At 50.7% G+C, this 24,928-nt stretch overlaps 1 protein-coding gene across 2 annotated transcripts in view; it reads left to right on the top strand.

Annotated features, from left to right (window-relative positions):
* SPAG9 (sperm associated antigen 9) overlaps positions 1-24,928 on the top strand; it is a 1,094,694-nt gene that overhangs the window by 892,561 nt on the left and 177,205 nt on the right. The gene's annotated exons all lie outside the window — the stretch shown is intronic.

The raw sequence follows: 24,928 nt of genomic DNA, 5'->3' as shown, positions 1-24,928 counted from the left end.
TCACTGGGATCCTGCTAACCAGGACACCAGTGACTGTGCTCTCTTCCTCTAAATTTGGTTGTTACTGACATTGTGCATCCCACAATTGGCATACTGGTGCCCCATATAAGTCCTTAATATATATTACCTAGTTACCCAGGCCATTGGGGCACCAGTGGATCCCCATGGGCTGCAGCATGTATTAAGCCGCTCATGGGAGCCCATGTAAAATGTGTCTGCAGGCCTACCTTTGCAGCCTGCGTGAAAAGGTGCATGCACCCTTTCACTTCAGGTCACTGTAAGTCACCCCTGTGGCAGCCTCTCCTAGCCCAGAGGGCAGGGTGCAGGTACCTGTGTGTAAGGGCACCCATGCATGAGCAGAGGTGCCCCTACGAATTCCAGCCCCAGTTTCCTGGACTTCGTAAATGTGGGGACTCCATTTTATGCGTGTACAGGACCTGTGTCCAGCTACATAATGGTAACTCCAAAACTGGGCATGTTTGGTATTAAACATGTCAAAATCATACCCCAATACTGTTGCCAGTATTGGTTGTATGATTCCATGCACTCTGGGGGCTCCTTAGAGGACCCTCAGCTTTGCTCCTGCCAGTTTCCAGGGTTTTGCTGGGCAGCCTGTGCTGCTGCCATCCTACAGAAAGGTTTCTCCCCCCCTGCTGCTTGACCAGCTCAAGACCAGGAAGGCAGTGTAGGAAGCTGGCTCTGAGATATAGTACGCACAGAGTCCTGGGGTTCCCCATAGGCTTAACAGAGGCTAAAGTAGATCATACTAATGCTCTCTTTTGTGGTAGTGTGGTTGAGCAGTTAAGCTTATCAGAAGGTAGCGCACAGCATTTGTTGTACACACACAGACAATAGAAGAAGTACAACTCAATGAGTTAACTCCAGACCAATGGTCTTTATATAGCAAAAATATATTTTCTTTATTTTTAGAACCACAAGATTCAAGTTGCAGGTAAGTACTTCAATAGATTTGTATGTCACACATGTATCAGTAGCACTTTGTTAGAAATCAATAAGTTATACAGTTTTTGAAATATTGACAGTTATTTATTTTAAAAGTTGACAGTGCAATTTTCAGAAACAGTTCCTGGGGGAAGAAAAGTTAGATTGATTTGCAGGTAAGTACAACACTTACATTTCCAGTCCTAGAGGGCACGGGGGTGGTTTAGGAAGTCCACAGGTTGGGGTTCAAGTTAACCCCAAACACCTACCACCTGCAACACTGGGCTGGCCGGGTGCAGAGGTCAAAGTGTAGGCAAAATTAGCATGGACCCTTTTGTTGACTGGGGCACTCAGTTTCAGATCTGCAGTGAGGTAAGTACCCGCGTCTTCGGAGGGCAGATCTGGGGGGTTTAGGGATGCACTGGGGGGGCCACAAGTAGGCACCAAACATACACCCTCAGAAGCGCTGGGGCGATGGGTTGGAGGGTGCAAACAAGGTGTCGGGTTTCCAATGGTTCTCTGTGAGGGGACCCTGGGGGTCACTCGAGGCTGCAGGTGAGGCCCAGGAGGACGTCTCGGGCAAACCACAGCCTGAACAGGGGTGAGGGCTTCCTGCTGAACATTTTCTGCACTGGAGGTCGGTTTCTCCAAGGCCTGGGGGCTACGGGTGCAGTGTGTCCTTAGGCATTGGAAATCATCATGAACTTTAGCGGTCCGGGGGGGTCCTTGGGATTCCCTCTGCAGGAGTCGTTGTGGAGTGGTCAACCCAGGGTGGGCACTTGCCCAGAATCGCTTTGGAATCCTCTATAGCTGGTTGGGCCACCTGGACACGGGCCGCAGGTGTCGGGTGCAGATTGGTCAGGACTCAAGCATTCGGAGTGAGGCTGGAGCCCTCGGTTGTTGTTTCTTCTTTGGACAGGGCCGCTGCCACAGGAGTTCTTGGTCCTTTTGGGTGCAGGGCAGTCCTCTGGAGCTTGGCAGAGGTCTCTGGTCCCAGTGGATGCGTCACTGTTCTTGTGCAGGTTCTTTGAAGCAGGAGAAAGGCCGGTAGGGCTGGGGCCAAATCAGTTGTCATCTTCCTTCTTCTCTGCTGGGGGTTTCAGCTATGCAGCCCTTCTTGTCAGGTCGTCAGGAATCTGATGAGCTTGGTTCAGGGAGGCCCTTAAATTCTAGATTTAGGGGCTTTTCAGAGGACCGTGGCCAGTGGCTACTGTCCCTGAGGGTGGCTACATCCTCCTTGTGCCCACTCCCTTTGGGGAAGGGGGCACAACCCTAATCCAATTGGTCCCTGTCCTCCAAACCAAGATGGTGTTTCTGCAGGGATGGGGGGGGTCACCTGAGCTCTAGACACCTTAGGGGTGGTCCTGGCTGGGGTGGTCACTCCTCCCTGTTTTCCTTGTTTTCCTAATTTTCCCGCTGGACTTGGCGCCAAAAGTGGAGCTTTGTTTGGGAGGCGGGCAGCTCCTCTAATTGGAGTGCTCTGGGGCACTGTAATCCGAGGCTTGAGCCGTTGAGGCTCACCGCCAGGTGTTACAGCTCCTGTAGGGGGAAGGTGTGAAGCACCTCCACACAGGACGGGCTTTGTTTCTGACCACAGAGAGCTCCAAGACTCTCACTCCATGTGGTCTGAAAGTGGCAGGCTGGCACAGACCGGTCAGTCCTGGACTAGCAGTTTGGCTAACATACACGGGCATCTCTAAGATGCCCTCTGGGTTCATTTTCAATAAATCCCACATTGGGTGTTTATTGTGCTGAGAAGTTTGATATCAAACTTCCCAGTATTCAGTGAAGCCATTATGGAGCTATGGAGTTCGTAATGACAACCTCCCAGACAATATACTCAATATGGCTACACTGCACTTACAATGTCAAAGACTGGTCTTAGACACTGTAGGGGCATATTGCTCATGCAGCTATGCCCTCACCTGTGGTAAAGTGCACACTGCCTTGGAGCTGTAAGGCCTGTTAGAGGGGTGTCTTACCTATGCCCCAGGCAGTGATTTGTGGGCATGGCACCCTGAAAGGGGTGCCCTGTCCGCTTTTTCTTTTTCTCCCCATCAGCAAACACAGGCTGCCGAGGCAGTGTACATGTGCTTGGTGAGGGCTCCTAGGGTGGCATAATACATGCTTCAGCCGTTGGGGACCTTCCCTTGCCACATGGCCCTTGGTACCATGGGTACATTTTACAAGGAACTTAACTGTGTGCCATGGGTGTGCCAGTTGTGCAAACAAAGGTACAGATTTTGGGAAAGAACACTGGTGCTGAGTCCTGGTTAGCAGGATCCCAGCACACTCTCAATCAAAGTTTGCATCAGCATTAGGCAAAAAGTTTGGGGGATGGTAAGCATGTCATCAGTGGCACTTTCCTACAAACAACAAAGGATTTTCTTTGGGAGAGGGTTTCAACCCACTCTCCCTTTGGAAATAGGTGTTACATGGCTTGGGAGGGGTAGCCTTCCCAAGCCACTGATATGCTTTAAAGGGCACATTTGATTTCCTCCTTGCATAAACCTTTTTGCGCCAGTCCAGGAACTCATGATCCCTGCTCTGGTGCAAAAGTGGAAAGGGGAGTAACCCCTCCCCTGTCCATCACCATCCCAGGGGTGGTGCCCAGAGCTCTGCCAGGTAGCCAATTTATTCTACCATCTTGAATCCAAGGTGGGCAGAGGCCCCTGGGAGTATCGGAGTGGTCAGGTCAGGCAGGTGATGTCAAAGCCCCCTCCTGATAGGTGGCGACCCTACTAGGTACCCAGTCCCCCTTCCTGGGCTATTTAGGGTCTCCCTCTTGGGTGGGATCTGCAGAGTCAATGTGCAAGATTCCAGCAGGACTCCTCTGCATCATTTACTTCATCTTCCGGCCACTATAACCGTGACTGGACTTTACAGGAACCCACAATATGCAGCTCCAGCTACGACTTCACTCTGCAACATTGTTTCTCTGCCGCCTTCCAGCAACTACAACATTTTTCTGGCTGTGCAACCTCTGAGGGCGGCAAGTTTTGAGTCTACACTGGAAGCAAGGACGACTCTCGCTTGGAGAGAAGGAGTCACTCCCCTGCATCCGCAGGCACCAACGACCGGCTACGTGGATCTTCTCCCCTGCAAAACTACAAGGATCCCGCATCACAGTTGGTGGTCTGGGGTGGTCCCCTTGGTCCACTCTACCAGCTATCCAAATTGGGAGACTGTGAGCCCTTGAAGGACAGTACCCCTGTGCACCATGACTCTTGTAGCTACCAAGGCTTGTTCGCTCTTCTTCCAAGGGATTCTCAGGCTCTGTGTAGCCCCGGCCTCCAACACTCTTCCTTGCAGAGCACAGTCTCCTGCCTGCTGCTCCAGCGATGTGGGACTCCTCTCCAGGTGTGCTGAGTGGGCTTCACTGCGACTCCTATGCCTGCTGCCTTTGAATTGCCTGCTGGGGCTGCATCCTCGACTTCTGGCTCTCCTCACTGCTCAGGGTCACCTGGGACTCCCCTCCTTGGGTTGGGTCCCCCCAGACCTTCCTGGTCCCCAGCAGCTCTGCAACTCTTGCCTTTGCCAAGGCTTCTTGGTGGTTTTACCACACCACTGACCGACTGCAACTCTTCTTCCGACGTTGGACATAGACTGCATCACTTCTGGAACTCTTCTCCTGCTCCTGTGCTGCATAGCCGTCTCCTGGTCTCACCATCGAACTGGTCCTGCACCTCCAGAAGGGTGAGTAGTGGCTCCTGCCCCAACCGGACACTAAGTGAAACTGGACTTGGTCCCCTTCATTTGAAGGTCCTCTTCTGTCAGTATCCATCTTCTGTTTCTTCCAGTCTTGCTTAGGTCTTGTACAGTCCTTTTAGAAAGTTTATCTGTGCATTTGAGGAAAAAACACATACTTACCCTTGCTCTCCTGGTCCTGAGGGGGCACTCTAGTACTTAACTTTTGGGATTCTTAGTTCCACCAGATTCTCTCTGCTAGTTAAACTTCCTTGGGTTGGGGCCTGCCTTTCACATTCTATTTACTTATTATATGGTTTGGTCTCCCCCAGGGTCTCTATTACTTTCTATTATTTCAATGTTTTCTATTGCCTTTTATGCCCATTCCTTATTACCAATGTGTATATAATAGTGTGTTTACTCACCTGCTAGTGGAGTATTGCCTAAACAGTATTTTAGTATTTGTGTTACCATAATAAAGTGCCTTTATTTTTGTAACACTATGTGGTTCATTCATGTGTGTAAGTGCTGTGTGGCTATAGTAGTATTGCATAAGCTGTGCTTGTCTCCTAGATATTTCTTGGCTGCTCATCATCAGCTACCTCTAGAAAGCCCTGGCTTTGTAGGTACTGCCTACACCTCACTAATAAGGGGATACCTAGACCTGGTATAAGGTGATTACTCTATAGATTCTCACCACACACCAGGCCAGCTTCCTACACCAATCTTGGCCCAGGGCTGTGTCCTGGAGTGAGTCTAAGGTAAAGATCATGACAAATCTAGAGCAAACACAAGAAGCCAATAATCGAAAGGCCTAATTTCACTCCAGTTGTCTTATTCCAACCTGATTCCTCAGTTGGAGCCAATGCATCTTGCATTCCCTATGCCACCTGGATGGAGCATATAGAGGCTTCAAAGAGGCAATGCTGCAACTCTTCCATATGATTTTGTGTTCCTCTGGAGGGAGCACTTTATCTGGCAGAACCCTATGCCTTCTGACCCGGTTAGGCATCGACACAAGCCCTGCTGATATTGGATTGCATCTCTACACTACTACACACTTTCCGGCCGTCCCCGGTTCTGGCTTCAACCCTGAAGCTGATCACAGATTTGGAGCCAAGGTCCTGGCCAGCGTCTCATTCTGAATCTACTAAGATAGACATTTTTTTAGAGAACTCTGACAGTGATTTGCCTCTGCACCAATCGCATTGGTTTGTTTTGAAAATCGGGTTGGACACAACAAATTGTGCTGTGGGCAATAGTGGGTTGATTTGTTGCCATTTATGGATGTGCACCACAGGTTTCTCTGGAAACATTCAACATACCTAATGGATATACCTTTTACTGGCTGTAGGTTTGGAGACGAGATAGATTTAGCATTGGGGCAGTTTAAAGGCAGCCATGCTGTGTCTGCTCCTTTGGGTTGCTCTTTTCACAGATATTTGCAACAAGATTCACCAATTTGCAGATGATACACAACTCTACTTGAAAGTCTCCTCTGCTTCATATGTCTAGCGTCTCAAACTCTGCTTGCACATAATCCAGACCTGGATGCCAAGTGTCTACCTGAAGCTTAACCCAACCAAGACACATCCTGACATCTACCAAAAACAACAAACAAAAAACCATACAAACCGGGCTTAATGGAAATAGGTGTTACAGGCTTGGTAGGGTTAGCCTGCCCCAGCCTCTGGAAATGCTTTGAAGGGCACAGATGGTGCCCCTTTGCATAAGCCAGTCTACACCAGTTCAGGGACCCCTTAGCCCCTGGTCTGGTGCAAAACTGGACAAAGGAAAGGGGAGTAACCACTCCCCTGTCCATCACCACCCTAGGGGTGGTGCCCAGAGCTGCTCCAGTGTGTCCCAGACTTCAGCCATCTTACTTTGCAAGGTGTGGGGGCACTCTGGAGGGCTCTGAGTGGCCAGTGCCAGCAGGTGACGTCAGAGACCCCTCCTGATAGGGGGATTGGCTACCTTATCAGGTAAGGACCTATCAGGGCTATTTAGGGTCTCTCCTGTGGGTTCTCTTCAGATTCTGCTTGCAAGTTTCCTTTAGGAATCCTCTGCAACTACTACTTTCTCCTCTGACCTCGGATCAACCGCAGCCTGCTCCAGGAACCGCTGTAACAGCAACAAATTATCCACAAGGGATACTTTTCTCTTGCAACTTCAGCTCCAGCCAGCAACTGCAACAGTTTCCACGGTGTGCACGTTCTTGGGACTCTGTCTTCATCCTGCAGCAGAAGGACCGAAGAAATCTCCCGTGGGTTGACGGAGTCACTCCCGTGCTCACGCAGGCACCTTCTAAGACGATGACCAGTACCATTGGTCTCCTCTCACAGCGACGAGCGTGCTCCTAAGGACACAGATGGTGGACCCCATCGACATAGACTGTCCTGAGATCCTGCTGATGCAATTTGGAGGAGGTAAGACCTTGCCTTTCCTGAGAGCGGCCGTACCCCTGTGTACTGTTGCTTCTTCATCTCCTGAGGCCTCTCTGCACTATTTGCAAAATTCCTTTGTACACAGCCTGGCCGAGGTCCCCAGGACTCCATCCTGCAACGCTCAACTCGCTGAGTTGTTCTCCGGCAGCGTGGGACCTTCCTTTGTTGTGCTGCACCAACTGCGTTTTGCACCTCCTTTATCCCTGTGTCCTGGGACTCCCGCAGGCGCTGCCTGGCATTCTGAGGGCTCTCTAAAGTGCTGAGAGCCCCCTCTTCCACAGAGTTGAGGCTCCTAGGTCCCTCCTGGGTACAGCCAGCGCCATTTTAACGCAAAACCCACATTTCTCGTAACCAAGGCTTTTTGGCGACTTCCAACACTAAATCACGTCTGTATCCATCTTCACGTCGTGGGACCTCCTTTGCATCACGCAGGAACCCACTGGCATCCTTATAGGGTGCATTCCTGCAGTCTTCGTCCAACCGGGAACTTCTTTCGACTTTTGGACTTGGACCCAATCACGAGGTGTAGTGTGTCCTAAGGAAACTTGCAGTACTTTACTCCTGCTTTTCTGGGGTGGGGTAATTTGCTTACCTTTACTGTATTCTTACTCTCCCAGCGATTCTGCACACAACACACTTGTCATGGGGGGAATTTGTGATTCGCATTCCACTTTCTTAGTATATGGTTTGTGTTGCCCCAAGACCTATTTTCTCCCATTTCATTCTATAGCATTTCCTATTGTTTGCACTATCCTATGTCTAATTACTTAACTTATTTTGGTGTCTAGTGTATATATTGTGTATAATACTTACCTCCAGAAGGAGTATTGCCTCTAAGATATGTTTGGTACTGTGTCACCCAAATAAACTACCTTTATTTTTGGTAACACAGAGTATTGTCTTTAATTGTGTACATGTACTGTGTAACTATAAGTGGTATTGCATGAGGTTTGCATGTCTCCTAGTTCAGCCTAAGCAGCTCTGCTATAGCTACCTCTATCAGCCTAAGCTGCTAGAACACCACTACTTCACTAACAAGGGAGGGACCTGGTATAAGGTGTAAGTTGTAGGAAAGTACCATCTTGCCTGGCATGTTACCCCTATTTTTACTTGTTTGTCAGTTTCATTTTGCCTCTGTTACTGGGATCCTGCTAGCCAGGATCCCAGTGCTCATAGTTGTGGCCTAAATGTGTTCCCTGTGTGGTGCCTAACTGTATCACTGAGGCTCTGCTAACCAGAACCTCAGTGTTTATGCTCTCTCTGCTTTTAAAATTGTCACTGCAGGCTAGTGACCATTTTCACCAATTCTGATTGGCACACTGGAACACCCTTATAATTCCCTAGTATATGTTACCCATTGTATTGAGTTTCCAAGAGAACCCTATGGGCTGCAGCATTTCTTTTGCCACCAATAGGGAGCTCAGACAAACCTTTACACAGGAGTGCCACTGCAGCTTGAGTGAAATAACGCACATGTTATTTCACAGCCATTTTCACTGCACTTAAGTAACTTATAAGTTACCTATATGTCTAACCCTCACCTAAGTGAAGGTTAGGTGCAAGGTTACTAAGTGTGAGGGCACCCTGGCGCTAGCCAAGGTGCCCCCACATTGTTCAGGGCAATTTGTCCCGGACTTTGTGTGTGCGGGGACACCATTACACACGTGCACTACATATAGGTCAATACCTATATGTAGCTTCACAATGGTCACTCCAAACATGGCCGTGTAACATGTCTAAGATCATGGAATTGTCCCCCCAAGCCAAATCTGGTATTGGGGTGCCAATCCCATGCATCCCCGGGGCCCCAGCATGGATCCCAGGTACTGCCAAACTAGCTCGCTGGGGTTTTCTCTGCAGCTACCGCTGCTGCAAACCCTCAGACAGGTTTCTGCCCTCCTAGTGTCTTGGCAGCCCAGTCCCAGGAAGGCAGAACAAATTATTTCCTCTGAGAGAGGGTGTTACACCCTCTCCCTTTGGAAATAGGTGTTAAGGGCTGGGGAGGAGTAGCCACCCCCAGCCCCTGGAAATGCTTTGAAGGGCACAGATAGTGCCCTCCTTGCATAAGCCAGTATACTCCGGTTCAGGGATCCCCCAGCCCCTGCTCTGGTGCGAAACTGGACACAGGAAAGGGGAGTGACCACTCCCCTGTCCATCACCACCCCAGGGGTGGTGCCCAGAGGTCCTCTAGTGTGTCCCAGACCTCTGCCATCTTGAATGCAGAGGTGTGAGGGCACAATGGAGATCTCTGAGTGGCCAGTGCCAGCAGGTGACGTCAGAGACCCCTCCTGATAGGTGCTTAACTGACTAGGTAGCCAATCCTCCTCTGAGGGCTATTTAGGGTCTCTCCTGTGGGTTTCTCTTAAGATAACGAATGCAAGAGCTCACCAGAGTTCCTCTGCATCTTCCCCTTCTACTTCTGCCAAGGATCGACCGCTGACTGCTCCAGGACGCCTGCAAAACCGCAAAAAAGTAGCAAGAAAACTACCAGCAACATTGTAGCGCCTAATCATGCTGGCTTTTTCGACTGTTTCCTGGTGGTGCATGCTCTGAGGGCTGTCTGCCTTCACCCTGCACTCCCGTGGGTCGATGGAATCTTCCCCCTGCTAATGCAGGCACCAAACTTCTGCATCACCGGTCCTCTGGGTCCCCTCTCATCTTGACGAGCGTGGTCCCTGGAACACAGGAGCTGGATCCAAGTGACCCTGACAGTCCAGTGGTCCTTCTGCCCAAATTTGGTGGAGGTAAGTCCTTGCCTCCCCACGACAGACAGTAATCCTGTGTACTGCGTGATCTGCAGCTACTAGGGCTTCTGTGCACTTTTGCAAGGAATGCTTCATGCACAGCATAGCCCAGGTCCCCAGCACTCCATCCTGCATTGCTCAACTCGCTGAGTTGACCACCGACTTCGGGGGAATCCTCTTTTGTTGTGTTGAGACAACCGCTGTGCTCAGATTTCTAGAATGCCTGTTCAAGTGCTTCTGTGGGTGCTGCCTGCTTCTGTGTGGGCTCTGTCTGTTGCTGAACGCCCCTTCTGTCTCTTCCTCCAAGGGGCGACCTCCTGGTCCTTCCTGGGCCTGGGCAGGACCCATTATCTTCAACTGTGACTCTTGCAGCTAGCAAGGCTTGTTTGCGGTCTTTCTGAGTAGAAATAACTGCGTCCTTCAGCACACTGTGGGACATCTTCTGACCAAAGGAGAAGTTCCTGGCACCTTCCTTTGTTGCAGGATCTTTGGCTTTTTCCACCCGGAGGCAACCCTTTTGCACCTTCATCCAGGGTTTAGTGGGCTCCTGCCCCCCCCCGACACTTGTGTGACTCTTGGACTTGGTCTCCTTCCTTTGCAGATTCTCAGGTCCAGGAATCCGTCTTCAGTGCTTTGCAGTCAGTTGTTGCCTTTGCAGAATACCCCTTTCTGATGGATACAACTACCTGTGGATTCCTCACCTAATGAATACTCCCATGGCGCCAGCATTCGACGGAAATCTTCTTACTAGTCTCTGCACGTCGACGAGGACGTCACTCTAGCCCACGCGACGCCGTCTGACGTCATACAGGCAATAAGAGGTCCTCGACGACGTGCGGACGTCAGTTCCCTTTTTTCCGTGCATTCGAAACGGTTATCTTCGAGGGAGCAACTGTTACTTTTGTGGTTACAGTGTATTTTTGCTGCGTAGTCTTTCGCTGTGGTAATAATGTTGCAGAGAAAGTCTGGATTCAAGCCTTGTCGTGAGTGTGGAGGCAAGATGTCGGTGACGGATCCTCATTCCGATTGCCTTTGGTGTTTGAGCTCCGACCACGACGTCTCGACTTGTGATTCATGCCAGCACATGAATCCAAAGGCCCTCAAGGAACGTGAGGCGAAGCTGTTTATGGCGAAATCGAAGGAGAAGCATCACAAGAAGTCTTCTTCTCCAAGACATCGGCGTCATCGAGACTCCCGGCGCCGTAGAGAATCTCGGCGTCATTCGAAGGAGACTCGTTCCAGGTCTTCGGATCGGCGCCGAAGGACATGGGAGATCAGTCCCACGGTTACGCCGCATCCTTCGACGCCGTTGCCCTCTCCGGCGTCTCCAACTTCACCTGGACAGGCGTCGGTGATTGAGGTATTGGAGCCTCAGGTGTTTTCTCCGGCGTTGCAGACGTCGAGGCCGGCGTCGGGGTCGCCTCCGAGACAGGCACCCCAGTATCCGGCTTTTCCCACCCCTGGAGCCGATAGTTCCGCATTCTTGAATGCGATGTATGCCATCTTCCAACAGATGGCTCCAGGGGGTGCTCCGGCTGGGCCTTTTCATTGGGTGATCCTGCGCCTCTTCGGCCGGCACTCTTTATGCCCTTTCTCCCTTTTGGGAACGTGGGCTCGGCGCCAGTGTCGGCGCCGGTGGCCGCTCCGGTGGCTTCAGAAGGATTGGCCCCGGGGATTTCCATCCCGTCGACGTCGGGATTTCGGCCTGTGACTCCGGTGGGTCCATCTGCTTCAACTGCTCTTTCGTCGGCGCCGAAGTTACCTGCGGCGCCGGACGCGGCGTCGGTGGCTTCTGAAGATCGGCGCCGATCTTCGACTTCGGCGGAGGCATTGCCGACTCCGCGTATTGAACAACGGCTTCATTCGAGGAGACGTGCTCTCCGTGTATTAGAGGAGCAGGAGTACCAACGAGCCCTGGAGGAAGGAGAGCTAGAGGACTCGGGTGATGGGCTGCGTGGTCTGGAGTCTGCCAGTGGGCTGGACACTTCCCCTGAGTGGGATCTTTCGTCCCCGGGAGAATACACTGAGGAGGCTGCTTCCTTTCATGCAGTGGTACGGAAGGCAGCTAGTTTTTTGGACCTGCCTTTGCCGGTGGTGGAGACTAAACAAAACCTTCTAACAGAGGTGCTACATCCGGCCTCAGCTGCGGCGGAGCCTCTTTTGCCATTTAATGACTCTCTGCTGGATCCGGTGTTAGAGGTGTGGAAGAGGCCGGCATCTTCCCCAGCAGTTCACAGAGCCGTGGCCAGGAGGTATCGGGTGGCTCCGACTGACCCTGGTTTTCTGTCTAGGCACCCTACGCCGGAGAGCTTGGTGGTGCAGGCCTCCCGTTCATCTAAGTCAGCGCCTGGTTCTTTCCCGACGGTGCCTGGGGACAGAGATTCAAAGAAACTAGAGGCGCAGTCCAAGAAGATTTTTTCGTCCTGCAGTCTGGCGTTGAAGGCCACCAACGCAACCTGTATCCTGGGGAGGTATATTCATGCTCTGATGGATGACATTTCCTCATCATTTACAGAGCTTCCCCAGGGTCTTTTGGATGTTGTTTCAAATGCCCAGGCTGCTGCGACCCAGATTATCCAGACGGGACTGGATACGACCGACTCGGTAGCCAGAGCAATGGGCACAACTGTGGTGGCAAGGAGACAGGCCTGGCTCCGTAACTCGGGCTTTTCTGCGGATGTACAGTCCACATTGTTGGATCTCCCGTTTGATGGGGATAAACTGTTTGGAGCCAAGGCTGATTCGGCCTTGGAACGTTTTAAGGAGAGCAGGGCCACGGCTAAGTCGTTAGGGCTCCAAGCTCCTTCTTCCACGGCCTCTTCCAGATTTTTCAGGAGGTTTCGTGGATTTGGGCGTGGCTCTTCCTCCTCTTCCTTTCGGGGAAGATATCAGCAACCTGCCTCTTCCCATCCCTATAGATCTTTTAGGGGGAGAGGTAGGGTCCGCACCAGAGGAGCCTCTCGGCAGCACTCTGCCTCTTCCTCATCCTCTGGCGGGGTGCAGCAGGGGAAGCAGCCTTAGGCTTCCACCATTTCCCACTCACTCCTCTCCTGTAGGGGGAAGATTACAGCATTTTCTCACCAAATGGAAGACTGTTACAACGGACACTCAGTATTGTGGGAAAAGGCTACACCCTTCCCTTTCGGGAGTTCCCGCCCCTCATCCCGCCCCGCCCTTCTTATTGTTCAGAAGAACACCTCCTGTTGCTAGAACAGGAGGTACAAGCCCTCCTTTCAAAGGGCGCGGTGGAGTTGGTGCCAGAGCAGGAAAGGGGTCGAGGATGTTACTCAAGGTATTTCCTGATTCCCAAGAAGGATGGTCGTTTGAGACCAATCCTGGACCTGAGGATCTTGAATTGGTTCCTCAAGCAGGAAAAGTTCAAGATGCTGACCCTAGCACAGGTGCTTTTGGCGTTGAACAAGGAAGACAGGATGGTGTCTGTCGACTTGCAGGATGCTTATTTTCATATCCCGATACTCAAGTCACACAGGAAGTATCTCCGGTTTGTGGTGGGATCGCAGCACTATCAGTTTGCGGTCCTTCCGTTTGGTCTTACTTCAGCACCTCGAGTCTTCACGAAGGTGATGTCGGTGGTTGCGGCAGAACTCAGAAGGAAGGGGATAGCAGTATTCCCTTACTTGGACGACTGGTTGATCAAAGCCAAGTCCCCGGAGCTTGTGTCGCATCATCTGCAGTCAACAACCCAGTTGTTGTTCGACCTGGGTTTTTCGGTGAACGAGTCCAAATCTCACCTAGAGCCCTCTCAGCGCCTCCTGTTCATAGGGGCAGTACTGGATACAACATTGGGTCGGGCCTTTCCTCCGCCTCAGCGGATTCAAGATATTCAGGATTTGGTTCCAATGTTTCGAAATGGAGCGGTAGTTCCAGTCCTCAAGGTCCTTCGTCTGCTCGGTCTGTTTGCCTCCTGCATTCTGTTGGTCACGCATGCTCGCTGGCACATGAGGGCTCTTCAGTGGTGCCTCCGAAGGCAGTGGTCTCAACACAAAGGGGATCTAGAGAGTACTGTCAAGATCTCCAGAGATGCTGCTGTGGATTTGAAGTGGTGGATTGCAAGCAACAATCTTTCACAAGGAAAGCCGTTCCAGCAGTCGCCACCAGTGGCCACAGTCATAACGGATGCTTCCACTCTAGGGTGGGGAGCTCATCTGGGGGATCTGGAGATCAAAGGCCTTTGGTCTCCAGAGGAACAGATGTTTCACATCAATCTGTTAGAGTTACGGGCTGTACGTCTGGCTCTCAAGGCCTTCCTCCCTTCCCTTCGTGGTCAGTCGGTACAGGTCCTAACGGACAATACTACCACGATGTGGTACATAAACAAGCAGGGAGGAGTGGGGTCGTACCTTCTCTGCAGAGAAGCTCTTCGACTATGGTCCTGGGCAAAGGACCATCAGATTTGCTTGATAGCAAACCATCTGGCCGGAGTCTTGAACGTGCGTGCGGACAGTCTCAGTCGCCAATTCTCGGCAGACCACGAGTGGCGTCTCCATCCAGATCAAGTCCGTTTAATCTTCCAGAGGTGGGGGTTTCCTCGGGTAGATCTGTTTGCCACTCGAGAGAACGCGCATTGTCCGTTATTCTACAGCCTCCAGTATCCGATGCAGGGAGCGTTGGAGGACGTGTTTCAAATAACCTGGTGCGGCCAGTTGCTTTACGCGTTTCCTCCCATACCCTTGATTCCTCGAGTATTGAGGAAGATTCGCCAGGACCGGGCTATAGTCATCCTAATAGCTCCGGATTGGCCAAGGAGGGTATGGTACTCCGACCTTCTCCAACTCTCAATGTGCCCTCCGCTCCGTCTCCCCTTCAGGGCAGACCTCCTCTCGCAGTCGCAGGGGCAGGTTCTACACCCCAACCTCCAGAGTCTGCACCTACATGCCTGGAGATTGAACGGGGCAATCTGAGTTCCTTCTCTCTCCCGCCTGAGGTAGTGGATGTTATATTAGCGGCCAGGCGACACTCCACTAAATCTATCTACGCTAATAGATGGTCTAAATTTGTTGCGTGGTGTGGAGAGAGGCAGATTGATCCTTTGCATGCTCATCTATCGGACGTTTTGTCTTTTGCTCTGTCTCTAGCGCAGAAAGGTTGTGCAGTGGCTACCATTAAGGGTTATTTATCGGCCTTGTCAGCCTTCATATGTCTTCCAGACCAACCATCTTTATTTAAATCCCCTATTGTTATCAGATTCTTGAAAGGTCTTCTAAATAAATATCCTCCAAAGCCATTCGTTATGCCGCAATGGGATTTGTCCTTGGTCCTGACTTTCCTTATGGGGTCCCCTTTTGAACCTATGCATTCTTGCCCCTTAAGGTATTTGGTTTTAAAAACAGTCTTCCTGATAGCTATAACATCAGCAAGGAGAGTGAGTGAGTTGCAGGCCTTATCAGTAAAGCCCCCTTATACAACTTTTTATGGGGATAAGGTGGTGTTGAGGACCAAGGCTGCTTTCCTCCCGAAGGTTGTTTCACCCTTCCATTTGGCTCAGGCAATTACTTTGTCCACGTTCTATCCTCCGCCTCATCCTTCCAAAGAGGAAGAAAGACTGCACCGTCTGGACCCAAAGAGGGCGTTGAGCTTCTTTATTGATAGAACAAAGGATTTCAGGCTGGAGGATCAGCTGTTTATTGGATACGTGGGCAAGAGGAGAGGAAAGGCAGTCCACAAGAGAACACTATCCAGGTGGGTTGTTCTTTGCATTAAAATCTGTTACTCTTTGGCAAAGAAGGATCCTCCTGAGGGCATTAGAGCTCATTCCACCAGAGCTAAGTCAGCCACTTCGGCCTTGGCCAGAGGTGTTCCTGTGGTCGACATCTGCAAGGCTGCAACTTGGGACGGCCATTTTGCACGGTCAGTGCTGTGGGATTTCTTGGTTTGACCATTTAGGCACCCACCGCCGGGCGTGGTACTGCTTTGGGACTCTATTCATTAGGTGAGGAATCCACAGGTAGTTGTATCCATCAGAAGAACGAGTTACTTACCTTCGGTAACGACTTTTCTGGTGGATACATTCCTCACGGTCCCACCCGCCTCCCCGTTGCCTTTCTGGTCTTACCAAGTAATCCTTGAGTACGCTCCTCTTGGTCTTTGAGGGTGCAATAGATGTTGTATATATTATATGTATATATGTATATATCTTTGTGTATATACTTGATGTGTAGATATATATTTTAAAAAGAGAGAGTTATATATATATATATATATAAAAGATTTACAGTTATTCATGCAATGTTGTGTATTTTTACAATGTAATGGGATGTTGCTTTGCTCTTTCATTGCATTGCCTGGTTGTTCTCATGCACGTAAAAAATGATTGGTACTGACGTCCGCACGTCGTCGAGGACCTCTTATTGCCTGTATGACGTCAGACGGCGTCGCGTGGGCTAGAGTGACGTCCTCGTCGACGTGCAGAGACTAGTAAGAAGATTTCCGTCGAATGCTGGCGCCATGGGAGTATTCATTAGGTGAGGAATCCACAGGTAGCTAATGTATCCACCAGAAAAGTCGTTACCGAAGGTAAGTAACTCGTTCATCTCGACTTTACTGTCTTTCTGGGGTAGTAGGGTAACTTTACTCCTACTTTTCAGGGTCTTGGGGTGGGGTATCTTGGACACCCTTAGTGTTTTCTTACATTCCCAGCGACCCTCTACACACTACACTAGGCCTGGGGTCCATTTGTGGTTCGCATTCCACTTTTGGGTTTGTGTTTCCCCTAGGCAGATTGTCTCCTATTGCATTCTTTTTTATTCTACAGTGTTTGCACTACTTTTCTAACTGTTTACTTACCTGTGTGTATATTTTGTGTATTTTACTTACCTCCTAAGGGAGTATATCCTCTGGGATACTTTTGGCATATTGTCACTAAAATAAAGTACCTTTATTTTTAGTAACTCTGAGTATTGTGTTTCTTATGATATAGTGCTGTATGATATAAGTGGTATAGTAGGAGATTGGCATGTCTCCTAGTTCAGCCTAAGCTGCTCTGCTATAGCTACCTCTATCAGCCTAAGCTGCTAGAACACTACCAATCTACTAATAAGGGATAACTGGACCTGGCACAAGGTGTAAGTACCATCAGGTACCGACTATAAGACAGGGCAACCTCCTACATAAGTACCCAAGGTACCCACTACAAACCAGGTCAGCCTCCTACAATATGTCAATACATAGGGTCAGTAACTTGCTTATTGATCACACTGAAGATCATCTGATGAACGATCAGGTTCAACTGAGAGAAGAAGGGCAAGGCTGTGCAGAAACAAACCATCCCCAGATGGATACTATTCTGCATAAAAATGACTTGCAGGGCATTATGGGACACTCTCCTGGTAGTGTGCATAGAGAATAAGCATCTCCGGCTGTATTCCTTTCTGTTGTGGCACAGCCACCTTCACTTTTTCTTTTCTTCTTAATTTCTTATGGGTGCCCAGTCCCACGTGTGCACCTCATGCGGCAGCCTTTGTTGGGGGTAGCTCAGAGAGGCCATCCACTGCTGCTGCGACCAGCTCCCACCCTGCCACCAGTCTCTTTTGCTGCTTTGCTTGTGCATGAACCTGCAGCAATCTTCTCCCCTGTTCCACCATGGAGGGTTTTTAGACTTTGGGCAAATCCTTCTTCGTCGCCTATCTCTGCACAATCTTAGGCTCATTTAACTCCTGATGGCGAGCCCTAGCTACCTCAAGCCTTTTCCTCAGGACTCCTGGTCTCTATTGCTACACAGTTTGCTGGAAGCTGGTGTAGGAAAGTCACACTTTTTTGGCATGGTTACCCCCACATTTTGCCTGTCTGTCAGTGTGTTTAGACTGTTTTCACTGGGATCCTGCTAACCAGGACCCCTGTGATGGTGCTCTCTCCTCCAAAGTCGGTTTCCCTGGTACCTTTTTACACCCTACAGTTGGCATACTGGTGTACCTTTGTAATTCCCTAGTATATGGTACTCAGGTACCCAGGGCATTGGTACACCAGGGGACCCCAGGGTCTTCAGCATGTCTTATGCCACCAATGGGAGCCCATGCCAACTGTGTCTACAGGCCTGTCATTGCAGCTTGTGTGAAAAGTTGCATGCACCCTTTCACTGCTGGTCACTGCAACAGCACACTGTAAGTCACCCCTATGGCAGGCCCTTTCAGCCCAAAGGACAGGCTGCAAGTACCTATGTGTGAGGACACCCCTGCATGAGTAGAGGTGCCCTTACAAACTCCAGCTCCATTTTCCTGGACTTTATAATTGCGGGGAAGCCATTTTGCCCGTGTACAGCTACCTAATGGTAACTTTGAACCTAGGCATGGTTGGTATCAAACATGTCGGAATCATACCCCAATACCAATGCCAGTATTGATGGCATGGTTCCATGCACTCTCAGGCCCCGCAGTATTGCTTCTACCAGTCTTCCAGGGTTTGAGGGCAGCCCATGCTGCTGCCATGCCTCACAGGGTTCTGCCCTCCTGCTGCTTGAACAGCTGAAGCAGGGGAAGACAGAACAAAGGATTTCCTGTGGGAGAGGGGATGCAACACCCTCTCCCTTTGAAGTAGGTGTTACAAGGCTGGGGAAGGGTAGCCACTGGTTTGCTCTGAAAGGCACATTTGGTGCTCTCCTTGCATAAACCAGTTTGCAGAGTCCAGGGACTTCTGGTCCCTGCTCTGGTGCAAAACTGGACAAAGGAAAGGGGATTGACCCACTCTCCTGTCCATCACCACTCTAATGGTGGTGCCCAGAGCTCCTCCAGGTGGCCGCTCGATTCTGCCATCTTGGAAACAAGATGTGCATCTTGGAAACAAGATGTGAAGAGGCCCCTGGGAGCATCTGAGTGACCAGGTCAGGCAGGTGACGTGAGTGACCCCCCTCTGATAGGTGATCACCGTACAAAGTGACCAAACCCCCTTTTAGGGCTACTTATGGACTCCTTTGCGGGTGGGTCCCCAGATTCGGCGTACAAGACTCCACAAGGACTCCTGTGCATTATCCTCTTCTGCCCCTGGCCACAGGAACCGCAACTGGAAACTTCAGTTTCAGACTGCAACTCCCAAGATTACCTCGCCTTGCAGCTTTGTTTCCTCAGCTCCTTCCAGCAACTGCAACTTTTCCACGGCTGTGCATCCTCTGGGGTCTGCAAGACTTCAGCTGCACCAAGAAGCAAGGGGGAATCTCCCTTGGTGTGAAGGAGTCACTCCCCTGCATCCTCAGGCACCTAAGATCTGGCTGCGTGGATCTGCTCTCCTCTGGAACTGCGTGGATCCTGCAACACAGGTGGTGATTTTGGGTGGTCCTCTTAGTCCTGTCTGCCTTCTTTCCAGCTTGGGAGATGGTGAACCCTTGCCCCAACTTCAAAGATGTTATTTATGTGCAAAGACTCTTGTAGCAACAAAGGCTTATTGACTCCTGCTCCGAGGCATCTTCCGGCTGCAAATAGCCCCGCCTCCAGCACTTCATCCTTGCAAGGACAGTCTCTCTTTTGCTGCTCCAGAGACATGGGACTCCTTTCCAGGTGTGCTGACTGGACATCACTGCAACCTATTGTGCCTGCTGTCAGTGGGTTGCCTGTGGGGGCTGCAACTGCTTCTACTGGCTTTCCAAACTGCTGCGGGTCGGCCCAGACTCCCCTCCAAGGGGGTAGTCCTGGCCCTGCTGTTCTTCTTCAGTTCTGCAACGCCTCTTCTGCCCTGGCTTGCATTTGCGGAGGCTTGTTGGTGGCCTTCCTGAGCGCTGACCTGTGTGCAATCTGATATCCGGCGTGACATCTCCTGCACGACTTTTGTGACTCCTCTGCAGCTCCTGGCTCCTCAGCTGGTCTTCATCCTCCTTCATCGACACAGACCTTTACCCACAGAAGGGTGGGCAGTGGCCCCTGACCCTTAATAGCCCTGGAAGGGGCATTTGTCACCTAGCAAGGTGACCACCTATCAGGAGGGGGCTGTGACGTCACCTGCCTGATCTGGCCACTCAGATGCTCCCAGAGGCCTATACCCACATTGTATTTAAAATGGCAGAATCAATTGGCTCCCTATAGGAGCTATGGGCAGCACGCCTGGGGTGGTGATAGATGGGGAGTGGTTACTTCTCTTTCCATTCACCAGTTTTGTGCCAGAGCAGGGTCCACAAGTCCCTAGACTGGTGCAAAGCAGTTTATGCAAGGAGGGCAACAAATGTGCCCTTTAAAGCATACCAGTGGTTTGGGGAGGCTACCCCTCTCAAGCCATGTAAGACCTATTTTCAAAGGGAGAGGGTTTTGCCTGCCTCTCCCAAAGGAAATCCTTTTTTCTGCCTTCCTGGGCTTGCCCTGTTGAAGCAGCAGGAGGGCAGAAACCTGTCTGTAGGATTGCTGCAGTGTGGCTGCAAGAGGAAAACCCTGCAAACTGGTAGGAACAAAGCTCTGGGTCCTCTAAGGAGCCCCCAGAATGCATGGAATCATACAACTAATACTGGCAACAGTATTGGGGTAAGATTCCAACATGTGTGATCCCAAACATGCCCAGGTTTGGAGTTACCATTATGTAGCTGGACACAGGTTGTGACCTGTGTCCAGTACACAGATAAAATGGCGTACCTGCACCTACAAAGTCAACAAAAATGGAGCTGGAGTTTGTAGGGGCACCTCTGCTCATGCAGGGGTGCCCTCACACACAGGTACTTGCACCCTGCCCTCTGGGCTAGGAGGGCCTGCCAAAGGGGTGGCTTACAGTGACCTGGTGCAGTGACCTGTAGTGAAAGGGCATATGGACCTTTTGACGCAGGCTGGCATGCCTGGGCTTCCATGGGTGGCATAATACATGCTGCAGCCCATGGGGAACCCCAGGTGCCCCAATGCCCTGGGTTCCTAAGTACAATATACTAGAGATTTCTATGGGGGTACCAGTATGCCACTTGTGGGGTGTACAAAGTCAGTAACAACCAAGGGATAACAAGGGGTGGTGAATTTGTATGTTACACCGCACTCCTTCCACATGGCTTTAAGGTATGCAGACATGAAGTTGGCTCCTCTGTTTAACACCACCTACTTAGGAAAGCCCACCCTGGAAAAGATTCCCAAGAGGGCCTTACCGACTGCAGAACCTGTGGTAGTCCTAAGGTGAATTGCTTCTGGGTCCCTGGTGGCATGGTCCACCCCCGTCAGTATAAACCTGTTCCCAGAGGCAGTTGGAGGGTCTAGGGAGCCAACAATATCCACCCCTACTAACTCTCAAAGGGTACCCCAACCACTAGCATTAGAATTGGGGGTGGGGGTGATGGAGTGCCACCTGTCTTGCCACTGGCTTGACAGGATACACAGAAGCGACAAAACTCCTTTGTGTCCTCGGATATGTGGGGCCAGTGAAAGTGGGGGACAAGTCTGTCCCAAGTCTTGCTTTGCCCCAAATGGCCTGGAAGGGAAATATCATGGGCTAAAGTCAACAAGAACTCCTAAACTTCAAGGAATGACCACCCTCCTGGTGGCACCAGGTTTGGGGTCCCTTGCCTCAGAATAAAGGAGGCCATTGTCCCACTAGACCTTATGGGTTCCACTGACATCCCCCTGCTTCCTGAGCTGCAGTTAGATATTCAACAAAACCCTCAAAAGCATCATCATGGGACTCAGAAAAACTCAGAAGGAGATGGGATGTCCTACTACCTTGCCTCCTCTTCACATACAGGAAAGTTCCACAAAAGGGAGTGGGCTACAGCCCCTTTGAGCTTTTGTTTTGACATCCTGTTTCAGGTCCACTTGCCCTTGTGAGGGAAGATTGGGTACAACCTTTTAAGCTCCCTAAACAGGACATTGTAGACTATGTATTAGGCCTAAGATCCAGAATGGCTGAATACATGAAGATGGCATCTACAAATCATAAGTGTAGGAGGCTGGCCTGGTTTGTAGTGGTACCAAGGGGTACTTACACTCTGCACCAGGTCCAGTTATCCCTCATTGGTGTCGAAGAGGTGTCTAGCAGCTTAGGCTGCTAGAAAAGGGTAGCTTAGCAGAGCAGCTTAGGCTGAACTAGGAGACGTGTGAAGCTCCTACTATAGCAGTAGTGTCATATGCACAATATCATAAGAAAACACAATACACAGATATACTAAAAATAAAGGTACTTTATTTTTATGACAATATGCCAAAAGTATCTCAGTGAGTACCCTCAGTATGAGGATAGCAAATATACACAAGATATATGTACACAATACCAAACATATGCAGTAATAGCAATAGAAAGCAATGCAAGCAATGTACAGTCACAATAGATTGCAATGAAAGCACATAGGTATACGGGCAACACAAACCATATACTCCAAAAGTGGAATGCGAACCACGAATGGACCCCAAACCTATGTGAGCTTGTAGAGGGTCGCTGGGACTGTAAGAAAACAGTGAGGGTTAGAAAAATAGCCCACCCCAAGTCCCTGAAAAGTGGGTCCAAAGTGCACCTAAGTTCCCCAGAGAGCACAGAAGTTGTGATAGGGGAATTCTGCAAGGAAGACCAACACCAGCAATGCAACAACGATGGATTTCCAGACGAGAGTACCTGTGGAACAAGGGGACCAAGTCCAAGAGTCACGATCAAGTCGGGAGTGGGCAGATGCCCAGGAAATGCCAGCTGTGGGTGCAAAGAAGCTGCCACCGAATGGTAGAAGCTGTGGATTCTGCAAGAACGAAGAGGGCTAGAAACTTCCCCTTTGGAGGATGGATGTCCCACGTCGTGAAGAAGCTTGCAGAGGTGTTTGCGTGCAGAAAGACCGCAAACAAGCCTTGCTAGCTGCAAGTGTCGCGGTTAGGGTTTTTGGATGCTGCTGTGGCCCAGGAGGGACCAGGATGTCGCCAATTGCGTGAGGAGACTTAGGGGGCGTCCAGCAAGACAAAGAGCCCACTCAGAAGCATCAGCACCCGCAGAAGTGCGGGAACAGGCACTACGAAGAAGAGTGAACCGGAGCTCACCCGAAATCACAAAAGAAGGTCCCATGATGCCGGAGGACAACTCAGGAGGTCGTGCACTGCAGGTTAGTGTCGGGGACCCAGGCTTGGCTGTGCACAAAGGAAATCCTGGAAGAGTGCACAGGAGCCGGAGCAGCTGCAAATCACACGGTACCCAGCAATGCAGTCTAGCGTGGGGAGGCAAGGACTTACCTCCACCAAACTTGGACTGAAGAGTCACTGGACTGTGGGAGTCACTTGGACAGAGTTGCTGAGTTCCAGGGACCACGCTCGTCGTGCTGAGAGGAGACCCAAATGACCGGTGATGCACTCTTTTGGTACCTGCGGTTGCAGGGGGAAGATTCCGTCAACCCACGGGAGATTTCTTCAGAGCTTCTAGTGCAGAGAGGAGGCAGACTACCCCCACAGCATGCACTACCAGGAAAACAGTAGAGAAGGCGGCCGGATCAACGATACGAGGTTGCAGTAGTCGTCTTTACTACTTTGTTGCAGTTTTGCAGGCGTCCAGTGCAGTCAGCGGTCGATTCCTTGGCAGAAGATGAAGAGAGGGATGCAGAGGAACTCTGATGAGCTCTTACATTTGTTATCTAAAGAATTCCCCAAAGCAGAGACCCTAAATAGCCAGAAAAGGAGGTTTGGCTACTTAGGAAGGAGGATAGGCTAGCAACACAGGTAAGAGCCTATCAGAAGGAGTCTCTGACGTCACCTGCTGGCCCTGGCCACTCAGAGCAATCCAGTGTGCCAGCAGCACCTCTGTTTCCAAGATGGCAGAGGTCTGGAGCACACTGGAGGAGCTCTGGGCACCTCCCAGGGGAGGTGCAGGTCAGGGGAGTGGTCATTCCCCTTTCCTTTGTCCAGTTTCGCACCAGAGCAGGGCTGGGGGATCCCTGAACCGGTGTAGACTGGCTTATGCAGAGATGTGCACCATCTGTGCCCATCAAAGCATTTCCAGAGGCTGGGGGAGGCTACTCCTCCCCAGCCCTGACACCTTTTTCCAAAGGGAGAGGGTGTAACACCCTCTCTCTGAGGAAGTCCTTTGTTCTGCCTTCCTGGGCCAAGCCTGGCTGGACCCCAGGAGGGCAGAAACCTGTCTGAGGGGTTGGCAGCAGCTGCAGTGAAACCTCGGGAAAGGTAGTTTGGCAGTACCCGGGTCTGTGCTAGAGACTCGGGGGATCATGGAATTGTCTCCCCAATGCCAAAATGGCATTGGGGTGACCATTCCATGATCATAGACATGTTACATGGCCATGTTCGGAGTTACCATTGTGACGCTATACATATGTCGTGACATATGTATAGTGCACGCGTGTAATGGTGTCCCCGCACTCACTAAGTCCGGGGAATTTCCCCTGAACAATGTGGGGGCACCTTGGCTAGTGCCAGGGTGCTCAAACACTAAGTAACTTAGCACCCAACCTTTACCAGGTAAAGGTTAGACATATAGGTGACTTATAAGTTACTTAAGTGCAGTGGCAGTGGCAGGCCTGTGTATGAATTGTCAGAGCTCCCTATAGGTGGCAAAAGACATGCTGCAGCCCATAGGATCTCCTGGAACCCCAATACCCTGGGTACCTCAGTACCATATACTAGGGAATTATAAGGGTGTTCCAGTATGCCAATTTAAATTGGTGAAATTGGTCACTAGCCTGTTAGTGACAATTTGGAAAGAAATGAGAGAGCATAACCACTGAGGTTCTGGTTAGCAGAGCCTCAGTGAGACAGTTAGTCATCACACAGGTAACACATACAGGGCACACTTATGAGCACTGGGGCCCTGGCTGGCAGGGTCCCAGTGACACATACAACTAAAACAACATATATACAGTGAAATATGAGGGTAACATGCCAGGCAAGATGGTACTTTCCTACAGTAAGGCCAGCCAAGAACTGCAGAAGCAGTGGCATGACCAGAAGGCTGTGATGACTGTTTGCCAGCCAGGACATAAGGTGTGGGTCCTGGAGTCTGTAGCTCCCAGGGCACGCCAAGCTAAGTGGACTGGCCCCCACACTATTGAAAAGGTGAGGCACCTACCTGATTGACCTAGGCACTCCCAAAAAAAAACACAGGGTGCTTCATGTGAATCGCCTAAAGCCTTGCTATGACAGGGCTGACATGACTACTCATGGCCACTGATGAAAGTCTGGAAGAAGAGAGTGACCCTTTCACTGACCTTTTCTCCCACTACTGGATCAG

Source organism: Pleurodeles waltl, chromosome 7, assembly GCF_031143425.1.
Source record: "Pleurodeles waltl isolate 20211129_DDA chromosome 7, aPleWal1.hap1.20221129, whole genome shotgun sequence".
Classification (NCBI taxonomy): Eukaryota; Metazoa; Chordata; class Amphibia; order Caudata; family Salamandridae; genus Pleurodeles; species Pleurodeles waltl.
Note: the sequence above shows the minus strand (reverse complement) of the source record. Positions and strands in the feature narration are given on the sequence as shown.